This window comes from Macaca nemestrina, chromosome 4 (assembly GCF_043159975.1).
Source record: "Macaca nemestrina isolate mMacNem1 chromosome 4, mMacNem.hap1, whole genome shotgun sequence".
In the NCBI taxonomy this organism is placed as follows: domain Eukaryota; kingdom Metazoa; phylum Chordata; class Mammalia; order Primates; family Cercopithecidae; genus Macaca; species Macaca nemestrina.
Genome location: NC_092128.1, coordinates 147,204,534 through 147,226,674, shown reverse-complemented (window position 1 = coordinate 147,226,674; position 22,141 = coordinate 147,204,534). Strand labels below are relative to the sequence as shown.

Genomic DNA, 22,141 nt, shown 5'->3' with positions numbered 1-22,141 from the left:
GGAGTGAGGATCATTAAAAAGTGACTGAGAAGCCCAGCAATGAGATGCTAAGGTTCATCAATCATTGAGAGACAGGTACATAATTACATAAGGATAAAAGGGTCAATTTTCCAAGAAGACATAACACTCCCAAACACACATATGCCAAACAACAGAGCCTTAAAATATATCAATCAAAACTGATAGAGCTGAACAGAGAAATAGACCAACCCACAACTGGAGACTTCAACACTCTATTCTCAGCCATTGATGGAACTACTAAACAGAAAACCAGTATGAATACAGAAGAACTGAGTAACATGATCAACCAACAAGAGCTAGTTGAAATATATGCAACACCCTACCCAATATCAGCAGAACCTACATTTTTTAAATCAAGGGCCCATGTAACATTTACCAAGATTTGTGTTTAATGTGTGTGGTTACATTTAAGTCTATCACCTCCCATTTGTTTTCTACTTGTCCCTCTGTTCTTTGTGTCATTTATCATATTTTATCTTCTTTATTTGCTTATAAGCTATAAGATACATTCTGGTCTTGGGCCTTGCCAAACTTGGGAGCTAAGCCAGGAGAGATGCCCCTGCATCTCTGCAGAGTTGTGCCTTCTCACTTATCTTAGTTTGTGTTCTTTATTTTGGTGGTTTTTTTCCATTTTTTTTTTTCAATCTCTCACAATTTACTTTCAAACAACATATTTCACATGTAAGAAACTTATAATGATATACTTTCATTTATCTCTTGATTTTGTGCTAATGATGCCATACCTTTTACTTATACCTACGTTATAAACCCCAAAATATTGCATTATTTTGGTTTAAATAGTTGATTATCTTTTAAGGAGATTTAAATAGTAAGAAAACTTCTTACATGATATGATAGTTACCAGTTCTGATGCTCTCCATTTCTTTATGAAGATCCATATTTCAAACTGGTATGATTTTCCTCCTGCCTGATGGACTTCCTTTAATATTTCTTATAATGTGAATGTGCTGGTGATTAATTGTTTCAGCTCTGGTATCTCTGAAAGAATCTTTATTTCATCTTAGTTTGGAAAGATTTTCATTTGGTATAAAATTGTAGGTGAACAAGTTTTTCTTTCAGTACTTAAAAAATATTCCTCCATTATCTTCTCTCTTGCATTGCTTCTGATGAGAAATCTGATGTCATTCTTATTTTTATTTCTTGATACATAGCATATCCTTTTGCTCCAGCTGCTTTTAAGATATTTTATCAACAGTTTGAATAATTTGATTGTACTGCATCATGGTGTAGGGCTTTTGAATGTTTCTTGTGCTTAGGGTTCATTAAACTTCTTAGGTCTGTGGGAATATAATTTTCACCAAATTTGAAATTTATTTGGTCATTATTTATTATAATTTTATCCCCTCCCTCTCTCTCTCCCCTAGAAGCTCCAATCATGCGTACATTAGGCTACTTGAAGTTGTCTCACAGTTCGCTGGTGTGCCGTCCATTTTTTTCTTTAATATTCTTTTTATGATTCATTTTGGTAAAAGGCAAAAGATTTATACAATCTGAAGAGAAACCAGAATCTGTGTGATTCATTTTGGATCATTTCTATTGTTGCGTCTTCAAGCTTGTGAGTCATTTTTTCTACCACGTCTAATTTTTGTTAATCCCATATGCTTTTTATCTCAGACATTATAGTTTTTACCTCTAAGACTCTGATTTAGAATTGTTCATGTATTCAATGACTATGCTTAACCTTTTGAATACATGGAAGATATTAATAAAATATATTTTGATGTCCTTGTCTGCTCTCTTCATCATAGACTATATTGTCAGATTTCTTTGCATACCTGCTAGTCTTATACTGGATGGTGGACTATGTCAATTTTTCCTTACTGGGTATTAGATTGTTTGAATTCCTGTGATATTTTTGAAATAACTATATTATTAGGATTTTCATAACATTTTTGAGTCCTTGGTTGCAGTTAAATTATTTGGGAATAGTTTGATCTTTTGGGCAGATCTGAAGCCCTGTCCAATCCAGAGCAAATTATCTCCAAATACTGAGGCAAGACCTTGTTGAGTATTCTACCCAATGTCCCACGAATTATAAGTTTTTCCAGTCTGGCTGGTGGAAACAGGTGTTTTTCCTGATGCTATGTGAGCTCTGGGAACTGTTTTCTAATCTTTTTGTTTCCCTTGCATCCATGCAATCACCAGCATTTTGCTGGCACTTGAGGGAGCATCTTTGCAAATCTTCAGAGTTCTCTCTCCTTGTAGCTCTCTCCTCTCCAGTACTCTGCCTTATGAACTCCAGTCACCATGGTCTCCCTGGACTCTCAGCTCCATCTTTTCAACTAAGAGAGTCTGCTGAGCTCTTTTTGAGTTCTGTCTCCCTGTGCCACAGCCTAGAAACTCAAGACAGTAAGCTGAGACTGTAGTAGGACTCACCTCATTTTTTTCTTGGGCAACATGGCACAACCCCATCTTTACAAAAAAAAAAAAAAATACAAAAATTAGCCTGGTGGTGTGCACCTGTAGTGCCAGCTCCTTGAGAGGCTGAGATGGGAGGATCGCTTGAGCCCAGGAGGTTGAGGCTGCAGTGAGCGGTGATCATACCATTGCACTCCAGCCTGGGTGGCAGAGCAAGACCTCATCTCAAAAAAAAAATTGTTTTATACATTTTGTCAGAGTATTTTTATTGTTTCTGGCAGGATGGAAAATCTCCTCTCAGTCATTTCATCTCAGGTGAAAGCAAAAGTCCTATAGGAGCTTAATCTGGAGCCAGAGCCCAGCCACAGGATCTCAGCAGAGGCCAAAGCTGGGGATTCATCATACAGCATCCAGCAGGAATGTTGTCTGTCTGGGTCCCACAGTCAGCAATCTCATTTGTCAATTTTAATCCCAGTGCTGGTCTCAAATGCACAACAATGCCTTCTCTTTGTACTCATACTGGCTAAACGGGGGAAAGGAAAGAGAAGTTCAAAGTGAGTTTTCTTTAACACAGACTTTGTTGAATTTTTTAAAATTGAAAACAGCTCATTGACCCAATGTTTTTAAATTGCAATTTAAATTTAATTTATTTTGGCTGGGCACAGTGGCTCACGCCTATAATCCCAGCACTTTGGGAGGCCGAGGCAGGCAGATCACTTGAGGTCAGGAGTTTGAGACCAGCCTGACCAACATGGTGAAACCCTGTCTCCACTAAAAACACAAAATTAGTCAGACATGGGGGTGCGTGCCTGTAATCCCAGGTACTCAGGAGGCTGAGGCAAGAGAATTGTTTGAGCCCAGGAGGCAGAGGTTGCAGTGAGCCGAGATTGCACCACTGTACTCCCAGTCTGGGCCACAGAGCCAGACTCTTTCTCAAAAATAAATAAATACATACATATATTTAATTTGTTTTAAGTATGATGTAATAAAATCGTAACATCATGGCTTTCAAAACAACTTTTAAAATAAGGGTATTAAAAATCACTGCAACTATGTAGCTCTTATAATTTACGAAGCAATTTCATATGCACTATCATCGTAAACTGTTTTCAACCTCTTTAGTACAGATACCTATACTAAGGCTTTTAATGGTTATTTGACCCCATATTTGTCAGCTACAGCTGAGACTCAAATTCAGATTATTATTTAACTCTGATGTACAATGTCTAAGTAATTATAGACTCTTAACTTCAAAAAGTTGATGTCATGGGGGGAAAAAGTTGGAGTCTGTTCTGAGTTAAAGGAGTCCAGAGAGACAAAAATAACAAAAATCAAAGCATTGCTCTTGATTCGATTCTGGTTCAAAAAACAAACCAAAACTACAAAAGACATTTAAGGAGAAAATTTGAATATGGATTGGATTAGATCTTATCAGAGAATGGTCCTAAATGTCACAAGTGTGATCGTGATAGTGTCATTTGCAGGGGAATGTTTTTATTCCTAGGACATAAGTAGGGAAAAATTTGGGAGTTAAATATCATGATCTTTACAACTTACAAGTGGTTTAGGATCAACTATATGTATACTCATACACGTATGTAAGTAAAGCAAATATGATAAAATGCTATCAATTGTTGAGTCTAAGCAGTGGGGCTTACAGGAATTTAATGTATGATTCATTCAATCTTTCTGTATGTTTGAAAGTTTTAACAACAAAAAAGATGGGGGGTGCCGGGTGCCATGCAAGCCTGTAATCCCAGCACTTTGGGAGGTTGAGGTGGGCAGATCACTTGAGGTCAGGAGTTCAAGACCAGCCTGGCCAACATGGTAAAACCCTGTCTCTACTAAAAATACAAAACTTAGCCAGGAGTGGTGGTGGGCATCTACGATCCCAGCTACTCGAAAGGCTGAGGCAGAAGGATTGCTTGAACCTGGGAGGCTGAGGTTGCAGTGAACTGAGACCGTACCACTGCACTCCAGCCTGAGTGACAGAGCAAAACTCCATCTTAAAAAAGAAGAAGAAGAAGATGGGGAAGGGAATAACCACATTAGCCTCTAAAACAAAACAATAAAAAGAATCTGCAGATAGACAAGGGATGGCTGTAATGCTGTAACCCTATTCTTGCGGAAAAAAAAGAATCCCAGGACTGGGAATTTTCCTTCCAGACATTGGCCATGCATATAATCTTAGAGGCAGATAAGTAAAATGTGAAATGCATGACTTGAAACCAAAACCTATTTGGATTAAAGTAGTGTTGAAGTGAGTAAGCTACAATTTATGCAAATATATCAGAATGCTTTAAGCCCTCCTTGTTATAACTCAGACACTTTTTATCATAGAAACCTACTTCCCAATAGCCAGAAAAAGAAACTTTTAAGTAACAAGCTTAACATGACATCACGTGTTGAGATGTATAGTCAGCTCTCATTATTCCCAGTAGTTTATGGTCTATAAAGTTTCTGCAAACGCTGAATTAGTAAATATTGAATCATGGCTTCTAGGGGAAATATGTACATATGTAGATATATATCACACATCCCAGCACTTTGGGAGGCCGAAGTGGGTGGATCACCTGAGGTCAGGAGTTCAAGATCAGCCTGGCTAACATGGCAAAACCCCGTCTCTACTAAAAAATACAAAAAAAGAAAAAATCAGCTGGGTGTCATGGCGGGCATCTGAAATCCCAGCTACTCGGGAGGCTGAGGCAGGTAGAATTGCTTGAATCCGGAAGGCAGAAGTTGCAGTGAGCCGAGATCATGCCACTGCACTCCAGTCTAGGCGACATGGAGAGACTCTGTCTCAGAAAAATTATATATATAAAATCTTAAATTCTACAAACAATGAATCCTGGTGGATTCTGTTTTCTTTATTTTTACAAAGGAGAAAATGAGGTTTAGAAGTGCTCAATGACATGCCTGAGGCTACCCTCTCATAAGTGTTAAATTTGGAATTCAAACCTAGTTCATCTAGCCCCAGAATCAGAGCTTCTCTCCCTACACTTTGCTGTTCCACTTGCATCTTCTGGTCATCTCTGTGGGAGGCTAAAACAAGAGGAAAGAGCATTGCCTTGTTGCACCTCAGCTGGGAAAGTGTGCCTCGGGTGCCTCCGATTTTTTTTTTTTTTTTAGATGGAGTCTCACTCTGTTGCCCAGGTGGGAGTGCAGTGGCGTGATCTCAGCTCACTGCAACCTCCGCCTCCCAGGTTCAAGTGATTCTTCTGCCCCAGGATCCTGTGTAGCTGGGACTACAGGTGCATGCCACCATGCCCAGCTAATTTTTGTATTTTTAGTAGAGGCGAGGTTTCACCGTATTGGCCAGGCTGGCCTCAAATTCCTAACCTCGTGATCTGCCCGCCTTGGCCTCCTAAAGTGCTGGGATTATAGGCGTGAGCCACCGCGCCTGGGTGGTGCCTCAGGTTTTTAACTGCTTCACATGTATCTACAAATGACCATGAAAGTGCAGGAAGTATTGGTTTGGGGGACTACAAATACATTTTAGCAAGTTGGTAAATTTGCGAATTCAGAATCTGCACATAATGTGGGTTGACTGTAATTTACAATCTTTTTTGTTTGTTTGTTTTTGAGACAGGGTCTCGCTCTGCCACCCAGACTGGAATGCAGTGGCACGATCTTGACTCACTGCAGCCTTGACCTCCCAGGCTCAAGCAATCCTCCCTCCTCAGCCTCCCAAGTAGCATGCCACCACACCTGGCTAATTTTTGTATTTTTTGTAGAGACAAGGTTTTGCCACATTGCCCAGGCTACAATCTTGAATCTTTCTATTAAATTGCCGTGGATGGTATCCATGTGAAAGTTATTTTATTTATTTTTAGTTTTAGTTTTTAATTTTTTTTTTTTTTTTTTGAGACAAGATCTCACTCTGTCACCCAGGCTGGAGTGCAGTGGTGCAATTATAGCTTATCGAGGCCCAACCTCCTGGGCTCAAGAGATCCTCTCTCCACAACCCCCCTATCCCCAGTAGCTGGGACTACAGGTATTCCCATAGCTGGGAATAGAGTGAGCAGATAAACAAGGGATGGCTGTAATGCTGTAACCCTATTCTTGCAGAAAATAAAGAATCCCAGGACTATGAATTTTCCTTCTAGACATTGGCCATGCATCTAATCTTAGAGGCAGATAAGTCAAATGTGAAATGCATTTACTCGAAACCAAAAACCTATTTGGATTAAAGTAGTGTTGAAGTGAGTAAGCTAAAATTTATACAAATATATCAGAATGCTTAGGCCTTCCTTGTTGTAACTCAGACATGTTGTCTGAGTTGTTTAGGCTGGTCTTGAACTCTGGGCCTCAAGTGAATCGCCCACCTCAGCCTCCCAAAGCACTAGGATTACAGACATGAGTCGCCATGACCATCCTAAATGTATTTTTCTATGCTCAACAGTGCTCACCCCAAAAAGATGCTCAGTATATCTTTGATAAATAATTGAGCAACTGAATATAAAGTTAATACTCTATACCCAATAATAGGCGGTGCTTTATGGATAGGACCATTTAGAACTAAGATAAAGAAGACCAGGCAAAGATTACCTCTAATTCTTTCTCAGCTTTCACTATCAAAATCAAAGATGAATAAGCCCTTTAGAAAAATGTTGGCTAAGCATAGTGGCTCATGCCTCTAATCCCAGCACGTTGGGAGGTTGAGGTGGATGGATCACCCGAGGTCAGGAGTTCAAGATCAGCCTGGCCAACAAAGCAAAACCCTGTCTCTACTAAAAAATACAAAAATAACTAGCCAGGGGTGGTGGTGCGCACCTGTAATCCCAACTGCTCAGGAGGCTGAGGCAGGATACTTTCTTGAATCTGGGAAGTGGAGGTTGCAGTGAACCGAGATCACACCACTGCACTCCAGTCTGGGTGACAGAGTGAGATCCTGCCTAAGAAAAAAAAAGAAAAGAAAAAAGAAAAAGAAAAATGTTAAAGCTCATGATATTGCTTCCAGACCGATGGGACAGGCTGAGTAAGAGTGCACATAGAACAGTTGCCAAGAAATTTCCAAATGACAAAATAGGTTACATACCTATGAAAGTGGTAAATCATTGTTTAACGATCAAGACAGATTTTCTCAGGTTGTGAATAGTGCTAGTTTCCAGTCTACAAAGGTAGGTATTAACCCAAAATATCTAAGACAGATCTAAGTCAATTTAGAAAGTTTATTTTGTCTCGGTTAAGGATGCATCTGTGACACAGCCTCAGGAGGTCCTGATGACAAGTCCCCAAGGTGACTGGGGGCTCAGCTTGGTTTTGAACATTTTAGGGAGACATGAGACATCAATCAATACATGCATGATGTACATTGGTTCGGTCCAGAGAGGCGGGACAACTCAAAGTGGGGAGGGGGCTTCCAGGTCATGTGTAAGAGACAAAGGCTGCATTCTTTTGAGTTCCTGATTAGTCTTTCCAAAGAAAACAATCAGATATGCATTTATCTCAGTGAGCAGAGGGGTTACTTTGAATAGAATGGGAGGTAGGTTTGTCCTAAGCAGATCCCAGCTTGACTTTTTCCCCTTAGCCTGATGATTTTGGGGTCCCAAGATTTATTTTCCTTTCACACAAGTATTACACAGACTGTAGCTTGTTACCGCGGTATATTAACTGTGAGGAAATGTGTTAACTGCAAGCTTTAGTGCTAGATTGTCCGTCCACACATCACATGATCCGTGAACGATTCTGCCACTCTTTTCAAAGCCCGTCACTGCACATCTGTTATTTGGTTCACACACAGACAGCAAAGTGTGTAGGCGTGTTGCCTGCCTATCTAATCCCAGTGTTCAATCCATGTTACATTTTATAAAAATGGAAAAGTGGAAAAGGGAGTTGGCCAGCAAAGATCAAAGTATAGCAAGGAAACAAAAGGTGATAATATTGGGAATGAAATTTGATGGTAAAATAAATGGAATTATAAAAGTGATAGCTGACCATGGAAATGCTGGTCAGCTATACCTTAGACTCCCAATCAGAGAATTAGTGAAGGCGAGTTTATCAATATAAATGAAGAAGGATTTATAAAAAGAATGAAGGTGTCCCAGAGGAAGTGGCACCAGTGGTAAACAACATCGCATTAAAGGAACTGTCAGAGGTATTTCCCAACATTGAAAGCACAAAGAATAGAACGTTGAAAGCTGATTCAGGCTTACACAGCAGTATGACAGTTCACCAAAATGTTCACTCTGTGTCATAAGTTGTACAAACAGAAGAAGGCAAGCAGTGTCGAAACTACTCTTGATACATATATTGCAAAGAAATCAAGATTTTAGTTCCCTATATTTCATTCATTTAAAATTTCAGTTTACCAAATAAATATTCATTTTTTATTTTTAAAAATTTCTATACATTTATAATTGACAGTAAGAAAGTTTTTAAAGTTCTGACTTTTAAAGTTCATGAAACAATCACAATTTTTCCCATTGATTCTTTGTTTTGTTTTGTTTTGATATGGAGTCTTGCTCTGTCCCCCAGGTTGGAGTGCAGTGGCGCAGTCTCAGCTCACTGTAACCTCCACTTCCCAGGTTGAAGTGATTCTCCTGGTTCAGCCTCCCAAGTAGCTGGGACTACAGGCACATGCCACCACGCCAGGCTAATTTTTTTATATTTTTAGTAGAGATGGGGTTTCGCCATGTTTGCCAGGCTGGTCTCAAACTCCTGGCTTCAAGCCCTCCTCCTGCCTCGGCCTCTCAAAGTGCTGGGATTATAGGTATGAGCCACCACACTAACCAATACCTTCTAAAGGAACATTTGGTTAATCAAAAGAAAATCTAGATGAAAGAGGCAGGAACGGGAAGCATAAATTTGTCTTCATTGGTTAAACGCATTTTCCTTAGTTAAGGCATTCTGGCATAATATTTTTTTATTTTTTATTTTTATTTTTTAAGAGAACAGGGTCTTGCTCAGTGACCAAGGCTGGAGTGCAGTGGTACAATCACAACTCACCGTGATCCACCTCCTGGGCTCAAGTGATCCTCCTGCCTCAGTCTCCCAAGTAGCTGGGACTCCAGGCATGTGCCACCACATTGAGCTAATTTTTATTTATTTATTTATATTTTTTGTAGAGCTGGGGGTCTCACTACATTGCCCAGGCTGGTCTCAAACTCCTGGCTCCAAGTTGTCCTCCTGACTTGGCCTCCCAAAGCACTGAGATTACAAACGTGAGCCACCACATCTGTCCAAAATTATGTATATTTAGTGCTAAGACATTTGAAGATTTCACTTGGCAGGCTCAAAGAGTTTTTTACACATTGCTGAGGCAGCTGCAGATAGTATTAGTAAGCATTGGCTCTAAGGAGAATGAAGCTTTCACAAACGAACATTCAGCTGAAACCAAGGAGAACTATAGCTTTGAAGGGAATTTCTGGGGTGACGGTTGGCCATTAAATTTTAGGAACAGCAATTTCTGCTCTTTATTTTGAAGTTATTTCCTGCCCTGTGCTATCATTTTCCTCTGTCCCCCAACCCAAAGTTCTCTGGTGAAGTCCCTTGTGGGTTGGTGGTGCTATGGAGTCGAAGGCGAGGCACCTCTGTTCACATATGGTGTGAAATCATAAGAAAGATACAGCATTTGCAGACAGCCAGCGATGTGTTGGGGGTTTGGCAGTCAGAACCATCTAGCACGCCCTGGGGAGGTTGGGGGAACACCAGATTCACTGCGAAGAAGCAGGATAGAGGTTGCATTTATATGATATGGTTAATACAGGAAGGTGTGACCTCAGAAGGCTGGAGAAACGAGACACTCAGGTTGCCGGCTGTGCTCCCTGCAGAACGTCTCCTAACTGAGATGGTTGCTGGCAGCCTGGGCCCCTTTTCAATGGTCTGAATGTCTATGCACCTGCCCTGCTTCTTACCAGATTCACACTAGCTTTGCAGCTTAAATATTCCACCTGCCACCCGCCAGGGCCAACTGCCTCTTTCCCGCCTGCTCAGGGAAATCAGCCCAGATCCCCTGCGGCAGCCACCACATGGAAAGACTGTCCTCAGTTTTTGGCTCAGGTGAGGACGCACTAATCTGTGTCTCCATCCCCAATCCACAGGATCCCCAAGGAGTTTAATCCACACCACCCAACCCGTGCATCCCAGGAAGAAGGCGACGTCTCTGAAAATCCCATACCTTGTTTCTTATTTCCCAGTCTCTTAAAAAGCCCCTGATCCTCTGAATTCAGCTAAATCTCTCCTCCATCAGAAGATTTGTTCCCTGTGGCCTGTAATCCCAGCACTTTGGGAGGCCAAGAGGGGTGGATCACCTGAGGTCAGGAGTTCGAGACCAGCCTGGCCAACAAGGCAAAACCCCGTCTCTATTAAAAATACCAAAAAATAAATAAAATAAAATTAGCTGGGCGTGGTGGCACATGCCTGTAATCCCAGCTACTCAGGAGGCTGAGGCAGGAGAATCACTGGAACACAGGAGGCAGAGGTTGCAGTGAGCCAAGAGCGCACCACTGCACTCCAGCCTGTGCCACAGAGTGAGACTCTGTCTCAAAAAAAAAAAAAAAAAAAAAAGAAGAAGATGTGTTCCCAATAGAACATAAACAAGCAAATTATCCTGAAAAAGAAGCCCCAACCTAGAGTACAGCAGTTTGAAAAGAGATGTTCATTCATTCATTCACCGACCAAAGTTGCTGAGCTGCCACTATGCACAAAGTGTGGAAGACACGATATTGATTTTAAAAAAGATACACAAAATAGAGTCGCTGCTGCTCTTTGAAAGTGACTTGCAGAGATTAGTCCAATTATCTTGCAGCTGATGTATGTACAAACTGCTGTCAGTGTCATGAAGGGAAGGAACTCACCTCTTTGAGAATTTTTTTTTTTTTTTTTTAGAGACAGGGTCTCTCTCTGTCACCCAGGTTGGAGTGCAGCAGCAAGATCATAGCTGATTGCAGCCTCAAACTCCTGGGCTCAAATGATCCTCCTCCCTTGGCCTCCTGAGTAGCTGGTACTACAGGCGCACACCACCACACCAGGCTAATATTTAAATTTTTTTATTTTTTATTTTTTAGATGGAGTCTTGCTCTGTCACCAGGTTGGAATGCAGTGGTGCCATCTTAGCTCACTGCAACCTCCACCACCCTTGTTCAAGTGAGTCCCGTGCCTTAGCCTCCCAAGGAGCTGGGATTACAGGTACACACCACCATGCCTGGCTAATTTTTTGTACGTTAGTGGAGACAGGGTTTCATCATGTTGGCCAAGATTGTCTTGACCTCGTGATCCACCCACCTCGGCGTCCCAAAGTGCTGGAATTACAGGAGTGAGCCACCGCACCCAGCCTAATATTTAAATTTTCTTGTAGAGATGGGGTGTAATTACGTTGCCCAGGCTGGTCTCAAACTCCTGGTCTCAAACAATCCTCCTGCCTTGGCCTCCCAAAGTGCTAGGATTAAGGCATGAACTATCACACCTGGCCTTTGGAAATTTTTAAGAGAAGAGTCTGCCCTGGCCTGGGCAGCCATGAACCCCTTCCCTGATGGCATATAGTGTGGGAGAGATCTGGGGCTCAGTAAGAGGAACCTAGGCCAAGAGGCAGAGATGGGAGAACAACATGCCTCGGGAAGGCAGGCAGGTACCTATGGATGGAGGGAATAGAGAAAATTGTGGGAGCCATAGGACTCCAGGGTGTGGAAAGCACGCAGTATGAGAGGCAAGACCACGTGCAGCCCCTACAGAGGCCACATACACGAGAAGAGACTTAACACAGCCTCGCTCTCTAACCGAACCAGGATTCAGCTGCTGATCACTTGAAAGTCTTACACAAGAGACAAGAATGTGTGGGAAGAAAAGCTGGTTTATTTGGAGACCAAGCAAAGCAAGAAGATGGTGGACTATCGTACCAAAGTAGCATCTTAAGTCACAACCAGTTTTAGGCTCTTTTTACGCTAAGAGCAGGGGGACGGTGGGCGGCTAGGATCAAGACGTAACTGACAGTGCTTTCTTTGGCAGCACATTTACTAAAATTGGAACAGTACAGAGAAGAATAGCAAGGCCCCTGGGCAAAGATGACAGGCAAGTTCCTGAAGCATTCCCTATTTTTAAAAATAATTTAAATTTTAAAAAGAGGTAACCGGCCACCGCAGACATCCGGGCACTAGTGAGGGTCCAAGGAGGTTGGAAACTTCTTCGTCCTTGGTCAGGTCACAATGCTCATATAAATCTTACAACAAAACAGCGAGATGTTTACATACTTCTCCCTTCATCCCAGAGTTCGTTTTTAAAACTACATGATTGCTGTGTGTGCGTTATTATCCCAGTGTTCTAAAATTATCCTAGGCTACGTGCAGGAATGAGTGACGGTCCCTTAAACAAAAATGGAGTTAGTTATGTTTGTTCTTTTGCTGTTTCTCCGCTATAGTTCAAAGATGGCTTCCTAATGAAATGAAGCTCCTGGGACTCACACCCTCACGCAATCGCTGTTCCCTAAGTCTCAACAGGCCTATGACTCTGCATGGCTTCTGAAGCTGTCATAAGAAGTCTTGTGACTTCCTCTGGGAGATCTTGGAAAGTTTGCACTGGCCTGTAAGTGCTTTGCAGTTGGGTACCCCAGGTTAACATGAAAAGAGAGTGTTGCCCAGCTGACCCACATAGCTCTGCTACCCCCACTGAGACATCAGGCATATCAGAGAAGAGTTGAACCTTCAGATGACCCCAGCTGTAATCAATATCTAAATGCAAAACTATTTAAGAGATTCACAACAGCAAAGACATGGAATCAACCCAAATGCCCATCAATAATAGACTGGATAAAGAAAATGTAGAACACATATACCACGGAATACTGTGCAGCCATAGAAAAGAATGAGATCGTGTCCTTTGTAGGGACATGGATGGAGTTGGAGGCCATTATCCTCAGCAAACTAACGCAGGAGCCGAAAACCAAATGCTGCATGTTCTTTCTCACTTACAAGTGGGAGCTGAATGATGAGAACACATGGACACATGGGGAGAACAGCACACACTGGGGCCCATCACAAGAGTGGGGGGAGGGAGAGCATCAGGAAGCATAGCTAATGCATGTGGGGCTTAATACCTAGGTGATGGGATGGTCTGTGCAGCAAACCACCATGGCACATGTTTACCTATGTTTAAGAAACCCACACATCCTACACATGTACCCCTGAACCTAAAATAAAAGTTGAAGATTTAAAAAAAAATGTTGGAGAGACCCCAGGTGAAAACCATCCAGCTGAACCCGGTTCACCCACAGAACTGTAAGAGCCAAATAAATATCTTCTTTAAACCACTACATTTTGTGCTGGTTTGTTCTGCAGAAGTAGACGAACAAAGTTCATGCCTGGAAGTCAGTGCTTCCAAGAAAAGAAAAAAAAAGAAAGAAGAAAGAAAGAAAAATAAAATATTAAAACAAGGCTCGAGACATACAAATGTGCCAGTGGATCAATAGGGTTGCCCGTTTCACATCTTGAGTAACAAATGCTGCCCAGACAGGCTTAAAGGCACAGAGCCTGCTGGATGGAGTTTGGCTCCTATCCACCTGTTGAATTTCTATAGTCTTTAATTTGTCTGAGTTGTGTGTTTTCCTGACTGACACCGATAGTTCAGTGTGTCCTTCTGGGCATAGTGCTATAAAATTGTAGCCTAGTTGATTAATAAGGTGTCTATTCCCCGCTTTCCTTCACTGTCATTTACAAGAAAACAGCGTGAGTGAGTGGCAGAATATAGCCCTGTCAGGATCCTGCCCTCACAGAAATAAAGAAAAATGTGAAACTGTCAAATCTCAAGTGTTCTATATCCAAAGGAACATTACTGCATCCTCTCTGGCATCCCTCAACATCCCATCATGCTCCTATCAGTGAAAAAAAACAATAGCGTAATGTGCAGATGCTTCTTCTGAGTTTATTTTTATTTGGTTCAGTAATAACCAGGGTGATTTCTGAATGCCAATAAGACAGCTACACACAGTATTCCTGTTTTTCCATTCAGACAGAAATGTAGTTTATTCACCATGCCAGCCACGCTAAAATGCCCAGAAAGTTTCACATTGGCCTATGAAAGAATTCTAGTATCATTGACAGAGATATTAGGTGTTATCTAATCTACCTAGTAACTGGATTCATTGATTTCTTCATTCAAAAATCTGCTATTGAATGGCCACTATGAGTCAGGCACTGTGATTGATAATCTACATTTTTCTATTGTAGCAGGTAACTGTGGTCTGTAAACTAACAATGAACACCTAAGCACCACCTCCACCCTGCTGCCCCAACCAACTGAACAAACTCTCTCGGCCAAAGGGACCCCAGAAAAACCTTCAAACTGAGTTCCCAGCCATGGTGAGATGGTGGGGTCAGACATGCCTCATAATACATGCCCTTTTGCAGTTTAGACACAGCTGACCAGCACTAATGTTAAAAACAGAGACCACAAGACTGACAGAACAGACTCATAGTGGCAGTAAGATACCAAATTCTAGACAGGATCTAAGGTCATGTCAGGCAAGGGTTAAGTCAGACACCTCTATGCTTTAAGAATGAACTACATTCTAACTGCCACAGGTTTTTATTTTTCTCTAGCAGCTAAACAAGCACTGACCTTGGGATAAGTATTACTAAAATAATTAGGTCACCACCAAACACTAACTGATCCCCCCCATTCCACCAGTCACAACTACAGCTTTGACTGGACAAGAGGCTGCTTTCTGTATCTTCTTCTGATAAGAAGACCACTAGCCATGGGCTGGTTCCAGCCGGTTTATAGAGGCTGCACATTTGAGTAGCTCCAGCTCTCGAAAAGATGTTTTGACATTTAGAGGCTAACTGTAATACGTTTAAGTGTAAAGTCTTCACCACAACGTGAACATGGGTCCTGTGTTAGATGCATGTTTGTTCAATACAAATACATTAGGACCACTTTCATGAATATTCATAGCTCTTCCTTAACCTGTTGAATATGTATGTTTAGCCAACCTGTTCAGCATAAACTCCTGCCCCAGCTCTTCTTCCTCCTTTGATGTGCCTATCTCTGTTCTGGGCCAGAGGCTGTGATTCCCAGCATATGGGATGGCCATCTTGCAGGATATAACCCTTTACAAGAAATAAAGTCTTCTCTAAATTTATAAATTTGTGATTTTTTTTTTAAGTTCACAGGTCTTAGCCTACAGAGCTTTATTTACTTTGGGGTTCTGAGCCCAGGTTTGGGCACGTGATAATCTGTGTGTTTCTACTGCCCGGTCTTCCAGAATGGTGTTGGTGCTTTTTTTGAAACTTGGTTATCCAGTTCTTTCTTCAATTCCAAGACATATTTTCTATTCTTTCAGTAAACTCTTTTTCTTAGTTGAAATTACCTGGAGTCCATTTTCGTGGCTTACAACTTAGCAACACCACCTGATACAATTCTCCTTAGAGCTGAGATGGCAAGGAGTTTTGTTTTCTCCTAAACTTCATCCAGTTTCAAATAAAATAGACAGCTCTATACATGTGTGTCTTAACCACTTTAGGTGTTGGTGCCACCTCTATGCAATGGAAGAAATCAGTTTTGACCATGAAACCTTAAGTCTTGAGTATCCGTTCTCTGCTAGGCCAGATGGGAAGTCCAAGTTGAAAACGAAATGCATGTGCACATCTAATCTGCCCTGATAGACTGTAAACTCCTTGCTGTGAGAGACTATGGCTTGTTCAATTTTGTATCCTTAAAAATGGTGATTCCTAAGCATTGATGCTTCAAGGGTAGTAGATGTGGTTTTTGAGGCTCATCAGAATATAGACAGTCATAAGATGGATGGAAGTCTTGGAAACAGACGACAGTATCTTGGGAAATTGAAGAGATTTGTATTAGCTCGTTCTCACGTTGCTATAAAGAAGTATCTGAGACTGGGTGATTTTTAAAGATAACAGGTTTAATTGGCTCACGGTCTGCAGGCTGTACAGAAAGCACGATGCTGTAATCTGCTCGGCTTCTGGGGAGGTCTCAGGAAACTTACAATCATGACAGCAGGCAAAGTGGAGAGCCAGCATTACACACGGCTGGGAGCAGGAGGGAGAGAGCAGGGGGAGGTACCACACACTTTTAAAGAACCGGATCTCATGACAACTCATTATCACAATGACAGCATCAAGGGGGACGGTGTTAAACCATGGAAACCACCCCCACGATCCAGTCACCTCCCACCAGGCCCTACCTCCAACACGGGGGATTACAATTAGACATGAGATTTGGGCGGGGACACAGATCCAAACCACATCAGGATTTAAAAACGAAACCCGGGGTAATACCAACATTTAAGATAAAGAAAGAGGTGGAAAGAAAAGTCAGCAACAGAAGCAGAGAAAGGAATCAGAGAAGTAAGAGCCAAGCGTGTTAGCACAGAAGTCAGTGGAGACTCAGGTTTTGAGAACCAGGCTGTGGTCAACAGCACCACGTGCTGCAGAGGGTCCAGGCCAACTGTGCACTAAGGAGAGTTCAAAGAACTCAGCAACAAAAAAGCCTCTCATGATTCCATTCCCAGCAGAGCGATGGGAACAAAAGCCAGCTTGCCCCGGTGGACACGCAGAATCGGGTTGTAACGATGACCCCTTATTGTGGTGCTTAAAAGGAGGAAGAAAGAGGGGGCAATATTTTGTGTGGCAAAAATGAGATGGAGAGGAGCTCTGGCTGTTCTTTGTAAAGGCTCAAATAATTAGATGAATTATTGAATGAATTATTATCTTTCAAAAGAAATACCCTCACTAATAGTGAATACCCTGAACACCACTAACCCCCAAATTCCATTTTAAAATCATAAAAGTAATTGGCACTTGGATAGGACTTTGTAGTTGACAATGCATGGGTTAGTACTCTTTCTCTCTGGTGTTTAAGCAAAAATGATTTACTCAAAACCCCAAACCAAGAATAGTCTTATATGGAATCTCCAATAAACTAAGGCTCTAAAGCCCTCCCTTTGATCAGGGACTGAGAGCACTTGAAAAGAAAACCGTGTAATCCTCCCACTCTCCGCCTCAAAAAAAAAAAAAAAAAAAAAAAAAGCAACAAGCACTGATGCAAATAGCAAATGCTTTGAACTGAAAATCACACAATGGTAGGGGAGCATCAAAAGTGCCCACATGAAGGTTTTCTCTAATGGAGACAAAGACAAAAAAAAAACTCCACTTCCTATAGCATGTTCAATAGGGCTTAGAGCGTAAAGCCAATGTCATTTTCATGCTATCTGTACGCCAAAAGTTTTACCCGTATAATAATGTATGTTTCTAGTTATTTTATTCTATTTTTTAAATGCCTCTTAACATGACATGGTGAGATCACACATCTTTAGGTTAACACAATGAAGCAGTTCAGTGGCTCCATTCTATATTCCATCCTCTCTGCCCGGTAGCCAGTCAGTTTCTTCAGTAGACGAGACCTTGTCTACCCAGTTCGCGTTATATTTCCATGTCATAGCACGATGCCTGACATGTCATAATTTTGCTCAATTAATGAATGCCTTAGCTAAGTCCTCATCATCTTTTGCCTGAGTAATTATGTTCTCTAATGAATGCCTCTGCTTCCGTTCTCCCTCCTGGTATCAGTTATCTATTGCCTAGTAGCAAATCATGACAAAATTCAAAGTCTCAAAACAATAATAATCCTTTCTTTTCTTTTGCCCTTGAATGTGCAATTTGGGCAGGGCTGAGCAGGGTCAGCCTCTCTCTGTCCCATGTGGAATTCACTGAGAACGAAGGATCCACTCTCAAGATGGTGTAGCCCCGTGGCTGGTAGTTGACACCGACTGTCAGCTGGGAGCTCAGCCACGGCTTTCAGTTGGGGTCCTGAATTTCATTCCTTGTGGATCTTTCCACAAATGCTTGGGCATCCTCATGGCATGTTGGTGAGTTCCAAGAACAAACATACCAAGAGGCCTAGGAGGAAGCTGTGTTGGGTTCTGTGATCCGGCTTGGGAGTCTCACAGTATCATAAGTCTGCCCAGATCTGCTCAATGGAGGGAATACCCAAGTCATATTGTAAGAAGAGCCTGTTGGATATCTGATATGGTTGCAGCCGTGTATACAATCTCCCTCATTCTTTTTAACCATCTCTTTCAATGCTCCTACATGATTTTTTAAAATGCAAATCTAATTGTGGTTAACTCTCAGCTTAAAAACATCCACTGGTGGCCGGGCGCGGTGGCTCACACCTGTAATTCCAGCACTTTCGGAGGCCGAGGCGGGCAGATCACAAGATCAGGAGATCAAGACCATCCTGGCTAACACGGTGAAACCCTGTCACTACTAAAAATACAAAAAAATTAGCGAGGCATGGTGGCGGGCACCTGTAGTCCCAGCTACTAGGGAGGCTGAGGCAGGAGAATGGCATGAACCCCGGAGGCAGAGCTTGCAGTGAACTGAGATTGCACCACTGGATTCCAGCCTGGGGGACAGAGCAAGACTCTGTCTCAAAAAAAAAAAAAATTAAAAAATAAAAACTCCATTGTTCCTAAGAACAAATTCCAGGCCAAGCACAGTGGCTCATGCCTGCAATCTCAACACTTTGGGAAGCTGAGGTGAGAGAGCTCAGGAGTTTAAGACCAGCATAGACAACATAGTGAGACTTCAACTCTACAAAAAAAAATTTTTAAATTAGCCAGACATGGTGGTGCACACCTACAGTCCCAGAAACTTGGGAGACTGAAGTGGAAGGATCATTTGATCCCAGGAGGTTGAGGCTGCAGTGAGCTATGATCTCCACTGCACTCCAGCCTGGGTGACACAGTGAGATCCTGTCTCAAAAAAGTAAAAAAAATAATAACAACAACAAAGAATGGAGGACACACAAATCTTCCACGACGCAGTACCTGCAGCCCCTGAGTTTCACCTCCCACATGGCCCCCCAGAGTCACATCAGTTACACACTTCCCTCACATGTCCTTCCTGCTACCTCCAACAGGTCATTTCAACTGTCTTATCAGGTGCACGCTCACTTGGAAAAGATGATGAGTGATCACCCTTATCCTCATTGTCCTTTCTCTATTGCCCTCTGAGGATCATCCAGAGAAGGCTTCCATTGGACTGAGTACTCTCCATTTTAAGTAATCATTTCTTTTTCTTTTCTTTTCTTTCTTTTTTTTTTTTTTTTTTTCTTTTTGAGACTAAATCTTGCTCTGTCACCCAGGCTGGAGTGCAGGGATATGATCTCAGCACACTGCAACCTCTATTTCCCGGGTTCAAGCCATTCTCTTGCCTCAGCCTCCCAAGTAGCTGGGATCACAGGCGTGCGCCACTACATCCGGCAAATTTTTGTATTTTTAGTAGAGACGGGGTTTCCCCATGTTGGCCTGGCTGGTCTTGAACTCCTGACCTAAAATGATCTTCCCGCCTTGCCCTCCCAAAGTGCTGGGATTATAGGCATGGGCCACTGTACCCAGCCAGTAACCATTTTTCAGACTGCCTTTGAAAATTATCTTGTGGAGAGAACAAAGATTGTTTTATTCGTGTATACATCCCAGAACCTCACCACAAATTAATTGTTACCACGGTGTTAAAGGAGAAAACTGAAATACAGAGAGTAAGTAACTTGCTCAATATCCCATAAATGACAGAGCTGAGATTTGATTTGAAGTCTTTCTGGGTCTAAAGCCCTCACTCCCCGCAGAAAGGGACCGATATGGTCTTGAATGTACTATTAAGGTAATAAAGAGGCATCATGGTGTCTTCAGCTCTCAAAACTAACAAAACAAATGTAAAAGACAAATTTAAAACCAAACGACCATAAAAATAGACAACAAGCAAAAAAACCAAAGGGCCACAAGGCTTATGTCAAAAAATCTTTTGGATGTTTTGTTGTTGTTGTTGCTGTTTGAGACAGCATCTTGTCTCCTAGGCTGGAGTGCAGTGGCATGATCATAGCTCACTGAAGGCTCAACCTCCTGGGCTCAAGTGATCCTCCCACCTCAGCCTCCAAGTAGCTGAATCTACAGGCATGTGCCACCATGCCTCATTAATTTAAAAAAATTTTTTAGAGGTTGGCAGGCGTGGGGGAGTCTTACTATATTGCCCAGGCTGGTCTTGAACTCCTGGCCTCAAGTGATCCTCCTGCCTCTGTCTCCCAAAGTGCTGGGATTACAGGCATGAACCAATACACCTGACCCATAATCCTTTTGTGAAAGTCTAGAAATAATGTCTAAGAATTAGTGCTTCTCATGGCCATCTTCTCCCCAAAACCAAAACAGAATAAAGATGGTCAATGGACAAAATCTTAAGATAGCTCATGAATATCTCAATTTCTAGAGAAGCAGGCAGAGAGTATGTGTGGCCAGTTGGGGTGAAAAGGTGTAGAAAATGCTTCAAAGACTGAAGCCCTCCCCCATAATCTTGGTGTCTCACTTTTGTTTTTCCCTGGTGGAGAGGAAAGCCAGAGAGCAATCGAGAATGATTACAATTGCGCAGAGCTAATTACCTTCAGCAATAACAGGGAGTTTGCGATGTAGTCATGAAAATAAATAAGACATCCTGAGGGAAGGAGAGGCGTGGAAGGGAAAGAAACACAGAGACTCAGTTCTGTCCCCCTCTTCCCGCAGGTCAAAACATTGAGCCCTGAAACCCCGGGTTTTGCCTTCTGTGTCTTCCACAGACGGGAGTGGTGAAAAACAGCCCCTGGGGAGAGATGGGGGAAGTCAAGGAAGAGTCTCATTGAGACCAACCTTGGTTCAAAGGGAAATTTTGGACTCTGCCTGGAATTGGGGAAATGGCCCAAAAGTGACCTTGGTGAGAGTGACAGGACAAGACTTTCTAACAAACTTGAGGAAGAGAGAGCAGAAAAACACCCACTCCCCATGATACCCCACATCCCCAGCCTGCTTACCTGCATGAGCTCCCTCTCCCTCTCTCCCTTTCCCTCCCTCTCTCCCCTTTCCTTTCTTTCTCTCTCTCTCTCCCCCTTTCTCTTTTTCTCTCTTTCTCCCTGTCCTTCTCTCTCTCCCTTTTTCTTTCTATCTCTCTCCCTTTTTCTTTCTCTCTCTCTCCCTCTCTCTCTCCCTGTCTGTCTCTCTCTTTTTATCTTTATTTCTCCCTCTCTATCCCTTTCCCTCTTTCCTCCTTCTCTTCCTCTCCCCCTCTCTCCCTCTATCACTTCCCCTCTGTCTCTCTCCCTCTCTTTCATCTCTCTCTCTGTTTTTCCTCCCTCTCTCCCTCTTTCTCTTCCTCTCTCTCATCTCTCTTTCTCTCCCTGTTTCCTCCCTTTTTCCCTCTTTCTCTTCCTCTCTGTCTCTCTCTCATCTCTTTCTCTCTCTCATCTCTCTCCCTCTCCCTTTTTCCTCCCTCTCTCCCTCTTTCTCCTTGTCACTGTCTCTCTCTTATCTCTACTTCTTTCTTCCTCTCATCTCTTCCCTCCCTCTCTCCTTTCCTCCCTCTCTCCTTTCCTCCCTCTCTCCCTCCCTTCCTTTTTCTCCCTCTCCTTCCCTCTCTTTTCCACCCTTTCCTTGACCTCACACTCTGCAATCTCAGGCAAGGAGAAGATAAAAGGATACTAAGGTCAAGGAGACTTGACCCAGACTCTATTAGAACAATACCTGTAACCATGTTTAACATGAGCAAATAGGGAATAAAGTCTTAGCACTAGCACTTGTGCTAAATAACTAGTGAAGAATATATATCAGAGGAAGAAAAACAGCATGCAAAATACAGGCAAAGACACTTTACACCTGGTGCAGTGACTGACGCCTGTAATCCCAACACTCTGGGGGGTCGAGGCGGGAGAATCGCTTGAGCCCAGGAGTTCCATACCAGCCGGGGCAACATAAGGAAACCCTCATTCCTAC

The 22,141-nt window shown here is 42.5% G+C and overlaps 1 non-coding gene across 1 annotated transcript; it reads left to right on the top strand.

The window, feature by feature from the left end:
- Window positions 1-12,329: 12,329 nt before the first annotated feature.
- LOC112423973 (U6 spliceosomal RNA) lies at window positions 12,330-12,436 on the top strand. The gene has a single exon (XR_003014581.1). It is a non-coding gene; the product is annotated as a U6 spliceosomal RNA (small nuclear RNA).
- The last annotated feature ends 9,705 nt before the right edge of the window (window positions 12,437-22,141 follow it).